Below are 9301 nucleotides of genomic sequence, written 5' to 3'. Positions count from 1 at the left end.
TGCCACAAAATTGTACTTTTGTGTTTTAAATTTGAAGTGTGTGTGGGGGGGAAATCGCAGGTTTGGGGGTTTTGTGGTGTGCGTTGTTTTACCAGCAAATCCAACACATGGAACAGTCACCCACCCACCCTGTTCCCTTTGTCTCACCCATCCTCCCCACTTCAGGTGAAGTCTGGGTGTTCCAGGTTGTCCATCCAGGCCACCATCATCCCACTGATCCCAAATCCCAGAGAGAACTGGGGAGGGTGTGGGCAGTATGGTTCTAAGTGTGGTTCCATGTTTTTGCAGACAGGAAATGTCCCTTTTAGCATAACCCACCTCCTGGATTCAGGCTCTTTGTGTCCTGCATGGAATCATTAAGTTTGGAACGGACTTTTAGGATCAAATCCAAACAGGGAGAGCAAAACAGACCCCACAGTATTCACGCTGCAGATGTGAATTGAAACGTCCCCCTCTCAAATTCAGGAAAATGCCTGGAGCAGGGATTGATTCCCACCATGGAGCACGATCCCAGCACTCAGGTGAGCCCAGACCCCCAGAGACACCAGCAAAGCCCCCCTGCTGCCCCCTCAGCACACTGGGGGTTGTTTCCCTGGTAATGGGAAGGCAGCAGGGCTGGCAGCAGTCATCTGGGGACACGGGGATGCCAGCACAATGCGTGGCTTTGTGTCCTTCACCCTATGACATCCATGTGTGGCAGACAATGCGAGTGTCCTGTGCTCCCCTGAATGGGGCAGGGCTTGTTTGCATGGGAACTCAGCAGCCCCAGGGCCTTGGCAGCTCTTTGCTCCTTGAGTTATGAGGGATAAAAGAGCTCTCATGGCTTCCAGGGTGGGTAGGCACAGAAGTAGGGCTGGGCAGAGGGAATGGGATCGTTTGGGGAATAATAGGCCTTTATGTTGGCCTGACTTTGAGTGGTGTTTTCCCTTTCCTAGAATATGACGTGGGTGGAGTCTTGGGTCTCTCTCTCAGAAGATTCCTGCGCCACAACGGGTCCTACAAACCTCTGTGTTCTGGGTATGTCCATTTTTGCCAGGAGGTGTGCAGGTAAAACTCACCTTGGGCTTTCTCCTCCAGGCCCTTGAAGGTCTGAGAAGGGGACACACATCTGACATTCTGTGTGGCGTTTGCCACACAACCAGAATTATTTCAACTGCCAAAGGGTAGGTTTGGGGTTAGATATTGGGATGAAATTCTTCCCTGTGAGGGTGGTGAGGCCTTGGCACAGGGTGCCCAGAGAAGCTGTGGCTGCCCCTGGATTCCTGGAAGTGCCCAAGGCCAGGCTGGAGCAACCTGGGACAGTGGAAGGTTGTCAGAATCCGTGGTATTGATGATTCCCAGATTGTAGAAAGTCTCTGTCTGTCAGCCCCGCTGCCAAAGCAGAAGCCATAATTGGTCTGTGCTGGTTTCCAGGTTGTTTATTCTGTTTATCTCTCACATGTTCTGCTGCCCTGCCCAGCTCTGTCCTGCAGGGCAGCGTGTGGGGCTCTGCCCTCAGTGGGATGTTACAAACATTAAATACCAGAAACTCCCTGGGCTGCATTTACAAGAACGTGCCAATATCTGTCACCTACGTTGGACAGTGTGTCCCCAGCTTGAACCAACAGAAAAATGCCAACACCACAGTGAGACATGGAGGGCATGAAGAAGGAGAAAAAGGACAAGGCATACCCAATTTCCTCCATCTTGTCCCCTTTGAACCCCTCATCTAGAATCCTAAAATTTTACTTTTGCACCCATGCCACACTTAATTATTACTGATATCAAACACTCAGAGCTGGTAATTGATCCTGTAAGATTGAAAATTCTTTTCCATGGACAGAGATCACAGACAGTGTCTCTGGGGGCTCTGTCCAGGGGGTTCCTGACCTGCCAGGGTCACAGAACTTCCAGGGCAGCCAGAGGGATGCCCTGGATTCCCACAGAAGGTGTCCCTGCCATGGCAGGGATGGGACTGGGTGGTCTTTAAGGTCCCTTCCAACCCAAACCATTCTGTGATTTCATGGACTCACCATTTCCTTGGGCAAGGCAGCTGCCTCCTGCCTCCTTCTCCTCCTCCTCATGGATGGAGGAGCACATCTGGCTTTGACAGATTAACCAGAGCCTCAGGAATATGAGGGATGAGGTCTGGGAGTCACTGTGGGGACAGAAGGCAGCTGGGTCACAGCTGAACTCGACCAAGAGCACGAGCGAGGTCGTGGCTGCAAGAAGGAGGAGATGTACTCACCATGCTCTCCAAGAAAGGGTTTGGTCTACATTTATCTCCCCTGCTGACTCTGATGGAGCCGTGTGGAGATCCCAGGGCCTGGCTGGAGCCGGGGCTCCCATGGAGTGGAGGAGGGTGGTGCCAGGAGAACAGCCACGTCCGGAACACCGCGGAGACGGACGGACAGTGGAACCTCCTGGTGAGACCCCTGCAGAGTCCCCAGCACACATGGACAAGGCTCATCCTGGCTTTGGACATATCCCAGGATGGCCATTCCAACCCTTCCAACACACTCTGCACTCACCTGGAGCCCCTGTTTTTAGGGATAGCCCCAAAAACTCCTCGCAGAAGATCCATGGAGTTATTCTGCTCATCCTCAGCTATGCTGGAGATCAGGCATCTCATTGAAACATGGAAACATCACCATTCCTGGGGCAGGAACTTTCCAGATGACAACCTTCCTCCTGTAGCTTGTTTTTAATCTGTGGTGAGTGTCACTTACAAAGTGACAAATCCTCATTTTCACAGCAACTCTGCTCTGATGTGGCCCCGTATGTAATTGCCTGCGATTCCTCAGCCCATGTTCAGCAAATAATGACTCTTATGGAAGTTATTTGTAGAACTTAATATTTTCCATTAACTGCATTATGGGATTGCGTTTTTAATTTTTTTTCCCTCTGTAATAATACATAATGAAATAATTGTGGAATTTCTAATAGGTAATTATCTTGCTGAGAACAGTTTAAAACACCAGTGAGTGTGGGTTGTTTTTAGCTGAGCATGGGGAAAAGAGAAGAAGAATGAAACATCACCTGGAGCAAGAGGCAGAGATAACAACTTTTCGTTGTTTTTGAGGATCCAACAGCATCCTCAAAACTTCAAGTCAAGAGGACTGCACAGGATGAATCCCAGAATTACTGGGTTTGGAGAAGACCTCCAAGATCCCCAAGTGCAACCTTTGACCAATCCCCACCTTGTCACCAGCCCAGAGCACTGAGTGACACATCCGGGTGTTCCTTGGACACCTCCAGGGATGGGGACTCCAAACCTCCCTGGACAGCCCCTGCCAATCTTTGACTGTCGGAATCTGTGGTATTGATGATTCCCAGATTGTAGAAAGTCTCTGTCTGTCAGCCCCGCTGCCAAAGCAGAAGCCAGAATTGGTCTGTGCTGGTTTCCAGGTTGTTTATTCTGTTTATCTCTCACATGTTCTGCTGCCCTGCCCAGCTCTGTCCTGCAGGGCAGCGTGTGGGGCTCTGCCCTCAGTGAGATGTTACAAACATTAAATACCAGAAACTCCCTGGGCTGCATTTACAATAACGTGCCAATATCTGTCACCTACGTTGGACAGTGTGTCCCCAGCCTGAACCAACAGAAAAATGCCAACACCACAGTGAGACATGGAGGGCATGAAGAAGGAGAAAAAGGACAAGGCACACCCAATTTCCTCCATCTTGTCCCCTTTGAACCCCTCATCTAGAATCCTAAAATTTTACTTTTGCACCCATGCCACACTTAATTATTACTGATATCAAACACTCAGAGCTGGTAATTGATCCTGTAAGATTGAAAACTCTTTTCCATGGACAGAGATCACAGACAGTGTCTCTGGGGGCTCTGAACAGGGGGGTTCCTGACCTCCTGCCAGGGTCCCAAACCTTCCAGGACAGCCAGAGGGAAGCTCTGGATTCCCACATCTGACCATGCTTTCCATGGGGAAGTTCTTCCTGATATCCAACCTGAACCTCCCCTGGCACAGCCTGAGGCCATTTCCTCTCCTCCTGTCCCTGTTCCCTGGGAGCAGAGCCCGACCGCCTCCTCTCAGGGAGCTGTGCAGAACCAGAAGGTTTGAAAAGTCAGGAAAATTTGAACCAAGAGGGCTTTTGATTATCAAATCACACATCAATTCCTGGAAGAGCTTTATACTGGGATCAGATGGAATATTGGAATCTGTCCTCAATAACAGGCCTGGGTAGGGGGAATCACTCCATAAAATTATCTCCTCTGCAGGTCATCCCAACAGGCTGCTGGAGAGAGCTGGGAACTTCAGTCTCTGGGCATCTCCATAAGAAAAACAGAGAGAAAAATAAGAGCAGGAAACAATGAAAGGCCAAATGTGAGCTCAGTCCTCCTTTGCTGAAGCTGATGAAGCTCTGATGGTGTGGAGGAAGCTCCCTTCTTTTTCCATCCATCCCATCAGGACCACTCAGGGTGCTGAGGGTTTTCCTGATCCTTCCATGGTGTCTGCTCCTCTCACCCTGCAAGAATGATGATTTTTTCCTCCCTTTCTGACCCTGAGGACTTCATTGAGACCCAGAGTCCCTGAGGGCCCTCACTGGCAGCTCCTCCAGCCCTTAGAAAACTTTGAGCAGAGACTTTTTAAAACATCAGAGCCCTTCAGACTTCAGCTCTCCTTCCTTTCTCCAAAAGCAGGTAAAATGAAACAACAAGGGCTAAATTTGCTACAAAATCTCATTTGGAAAACATTTCTCCTTCCAAAATGGCCCATCTGTCTATTTTTATGCACATGTTTAACATCGAGCAGAGCAGAGGCACATATTTAAGCAATTTCTGAAATCAGGGCCATTGTGTGATACTCTGATTAGTAAACTGGGAATTAGGGTTCATAAATTATACTTAATTGAACCAAATCACTTAAGCCCTTTTGTGCCTGACTTTTCCCATCTAAATGCACCAACAGTAGCAAAATAGCTCCAACATACCTGGGACACAATCCTCATTGTGTTCCCAAGCTGGGAAGGGAGACTCCCAGATAAAACGTGGCATGAAACATTCATGCTCCAGTTTTTTAAAATGAAAGGAGGGGAGTGGAGTTGGTTTTCTGTGACTGCAACTTTATAATGATTTTTCAGATGGAATCAGCACAATATTCATTTTACCTGGGCTCCCTTTATTCATGCATTCCCCTGGATTCTCCTAGGAGTATATGGATTTTTTTTCCCTGCAATTTATTTCAGTGAGAAAGCAAAATGGGAGATAAAGCAATAAAGGTTGAGGGGAGTCATCTGCTTTATAGAAAATAAATGGACAGCAAGCACCCTGGAAAGCTTTTGACTGAGGGATGTTATTACTTAGCCAGAAATCAAACTGCTCCAGTATTTCCAGGATGCCAAGATGGGCTGTGATAGAGCTTTGGAGCAGAGAGTGGCCTGTGCAAATCAAACGAAATTTGGAATAGTTGAGAAGTCAATTCTGCCTTTCGTGTAAAGTTCTCGTGGTGTTTCTCCAGCGCAGAGCATCCCGGGGAGGGGACTTCACCTCTCACCAAGGTCACCTCTGTGGCAAAAGCAGGAGACCTGGAGAAACTCCTTCCAGGCCCAGGTCTCCAGGGAAAATCCCAGACAAAAAAAAAACCCAAACAACACAATGTCTGTGACCTCAGAGGGAAAAGAGGAGATCAGGAGTGCAGCCACTCCCTTCACCCGGGTGCCAAAGTGATAAATTGCAAAACACAGACTCTCACCCACTGTCATTAGTGGTGCCTCAGAGCCCAAAGGGAAGAACGAGGGAAGAGAAGTATTTTGTTATTCTGTCCCCTCCCTCCCGTGGTTTTTGACAGTCAAAGGACACAAACTTGGAGCCCAGAGGCAGCTCAGGGCTTTGGGTCCTTGCTGGCAGCAAGAGATGCCAGGGGAGCAAACCTGCCTGGCACATCCCAACCTCATCATTCCTTGGAACCCCTTTGGCTGGAGAAGATCTTGTCCCTCAGCCACAGAATTCACTGGGTGGCAGGCACAGTTTCCTTTTCCCCCCCAAAACTAAGGTGGAAGGAGGTTGTTCCATTAGACGTGGGGAAAAAAGATAAATCTTCATTTTTTCTCTTTTTCCTTGTGAATCTCTTACCTTGTGGAGGGAAAGAACCATAATTCCTGGACATAACCTGAGCTGTTGCATGCCTGCAAGCAGCCTCAACAGCCAGCCCCATATCAGAAATGTGCTTTAATTAACAAATTGAAAACTCAGACTGAGGAAAAAAAAAACCAAAAAAACAAAACAAATGTCTACACCAAACCAGTTGTTGATCCAAAATTACAGTTATATTGATCTAGGCTGATGGGAGTAAGATATCACCTGAAAAATCTCAGTCTAAAAACTCTTGAGATCTTCAGTGCAAAATCAGTCTATTTCCCTCTTTGACTACTGTAGATCAATTCCTGCTCTATTAAATTTGAGCCGCTCCCACTTGCTTTGAGTGCCTCCAAACCATCAGCCAAAATTCCCCACACAAATCACCCTCTGATGGGATCTGGAGCTGGGACACCTTGAAAAGGGACCTGATTGTCAGGAAATCTCTGGCACCCACCTGCTGGACACTCAAAGTTTTTCATTTTTAAAGTGGCCTGGGCAATTAGGGTTGGGAACTGCAGCAATGAAGGCATTCAGTCATGAGATTAAGAGTTTATAAGATATTTATTTTGTATAGAAAAGCTGTCATCGGTGGCGTGCTCTCCATACAATAGCTGGGATGGGAAAAGGGAAGAGTTTAAACAAGGCTCTGAGAAATTACAAACATGCCTCTACTTTAATGGTGTTTTTTTCCCCCCTATCAAACAATTAATCCAACATACACTGACCTCCCACAACCCTGAGCGTGCTGACACGGGAAGACATGCCCAGCTTCACCTGGAAACCAGGAATCTCCAAGGGATGGCTTGAATTAACTCAATAAACCAAACCAATGTTTGTTTTAAACGTAGCAATTAATTATCTCCTTGGGTCTCCTTCCCCAGTGCTGGCTTCCCTATCACCTCATCGCTGGCTGTGCTGCATACAATGTTCTGTTCCTTTCTTTCTTCCTAAAGATCCTAATAGGATGCAGCCGGCCAGGCCAGCAGCTTCGGAAACAAGCACAGAGCGAATTTAATAACAAGCAAACCTGCACTTAATAAAGTCTGTCATCAGTAATGTCTCCACTGAACGCTTGCCAGGAGAGAATTGTTTGCACTTACTGTGTGAGCCAAGTCACAGCTTTAACAGGCAAGGCACAAATAAAACCCAGCCTTTCCCATTCTTTTCGCATCTCTGTTTCAACCTACCAACAAAAACTCCGGGGCAAACAGTGAAAAAATCCAGATTCAAGCAGGGGGGCAAAAAAAAAAGGCCAATGTCCCGTTCCCCCCCCCCCCCCATTATTCATTACATTATGAAACACATTTCATAATCTAATAATTAGCAAGGGGACAATTTTGTTCAGCATGAATCTGGAGTCTTTTGTCATTTCATGTTAGCACCCAGAACAAATGGACATTGTGCAGAGCGCCGTGCCGAGCCCGGCCGAGGGCTCCCGCTGTGCCGGGGCTCCCTCCTCTCCTCTCTCCAGCAAAAGCGTGGTGAGGATGGGAGGATGCAGAGCAGCCACACGCTGGACGTGAGACAATCCATCCCTGGGCACTGGGGGAGCCTGGGGAGTGCAGGACAGGCTTGATCTGCACGGCCCTCGAGGGCGCCGGGTGCTCAGCTGTGTGCCAGCTACAAGCTAAAAGGACTCCCAAGTCTTGCTCTCTGTGCCTGTTTTCCCCATGGTTTTGGTTATACCTGGAGAGAAAAAGGTGGGAAATATCATTTAACAAAGGTTTTCTAGCCAGGTTGCCCCATACCTTCATGTGGGATATGGAGCTCGTGAGGTGATGAGGTCAGACAGTGTCAACTTCTTCAGGGCGTGTGAAACCTTTCCCTGTCCCCGGTGCAAAGTCAGCCAGATATCCCTCCTGCCCAGGAGCAGAGGGAAATCCCTTGAGACAGCTCTCTGCACCAAAATCTGGTCCCTTGCACTGCAGAGTGTTTGTGAGGAGCAGGACACGGCACACAGAGGGTCGGGGTGAAACCAAGGCCACCACAACACTTCTCCTCCATGGTGACCTCCCCGGGGGTTCTTTGTTTCTGCTGGGAAGGTGGGTCCAGGGTGGTTTCAAAGCCTGGAGGAGCAAACTGAGCTGCTGCTGGTGACCATTGGGTGGTGAGTAGTGACCCTGAGCAGGAGGAGCAAAAATCCTTGGGAAAGAGCCCCAGCACTGCTGTACCACCAGCACCTCTCCTTTGGACCTCCTGCTCTCACCTCCTCTCTGGTCAGCACACAAACCCCGAGCCAGAAGCTTGTGGGTTTCTGTGATCTGGGGAGGCCAACATTTAGAAAAAAATTATTTTAATAACACTACTAATGATAATAACGGGACAGTTAAATTAATTCCTAAAACATGGCAGTTCCTACAAGCAAGGAACAGGGTTCACCTCCGGCTCTCCAAAATCCAAGGCACCACAAATGTTCATGGGATGGTGATGTTGTCCAAGAACAAGTGACCATCGAGGTGACTCCCCCAACCAAGGGCCTGTTTGACATCACTGACTCCCAGGACAACAGCTGGGGGTGCTTCTACCAGATCCAACGCCTGGGGACACACAACAGGGAACAATTGCCCAAAACCCCTTTTAATTTCTGGGGTTTTCACCAAAATTTGAGAGATTCTGGCATCAAGGAGAGCAGCCCAAAGGGGAACTTTGCTCCTGACATCCCAACCTCTTCTGGACGTGTCTGAGCTGGTTAATAAAGATTTAGAAGCTGCTCTGAGCAAGAACTACCCGAGGAGCTCTGGCCTCTTCAGGGTCACTCCCAGCTCTCCATGTTTGTGCAGGATTTAGGAGGCACCACATCCAGGAACGTGGCCAATTTCCTCACTCTTTGTTTGGGACACATCAACCAGAACAGGCTCTTCCCTTGGGGGCTGAGCCTGGACTGCAGGAGTGGGATCAGCTCCAGGAGCCACAGCCTTTCCAACTCTGCCCCCACTGTCACCTTCCACGTGTCCCCAGTGTCGAGGTGGCCACCAGCTCCAGCAAGGACAAAGCCACAGCCACTCTGCCCCCACTGTCACCTTCCACGTGTCCCCAACATCGAGGTGGCCACCAGCTCCAGCAAGAACAACACCACCAGTGCCAGCTTCACCTGGAGAGGCCCATCCTGGTCACCACCTGAGGAGTAAAGTCAGTGTGAGCGTTGTCCTCCCACGTTTGGGCACCTAAAAATTGGGAGAAGCAAGGAAAATAAGGAGTTCATCGATATCTCTGACTGTTATCTGC

The 9301-nt window shown here is 48.9% G+C and overlaps 1 pseudogene; it reads left to right on the top strand.

The window, feature by feature from the left end:
• The first annotated feature begins 497 nt into the window (after positions 1 to 497).
• On the top strand, positions 498 to 9301 carry LOC146767485 (uncharacterized; annotated as a pseudogene).

This window comes from Lonchura striata, chromosome 4, assembly GCF_050655825.1.
Source record: "Lonchura striata isolate lonStrDom1 chromosome 4, ASM5065582v1, whole genome shotgun sequence".
In the NCBI taxonomy this organism is placed as follows: Eukaryota; Metazoa; Chordata; class Aves; order Passeriformes; family Estrildidae; genus Lonchura; species Lonchura striata.
This window is presented reverse-complemented; position numbering and strand designations above follow the sequence as displayed.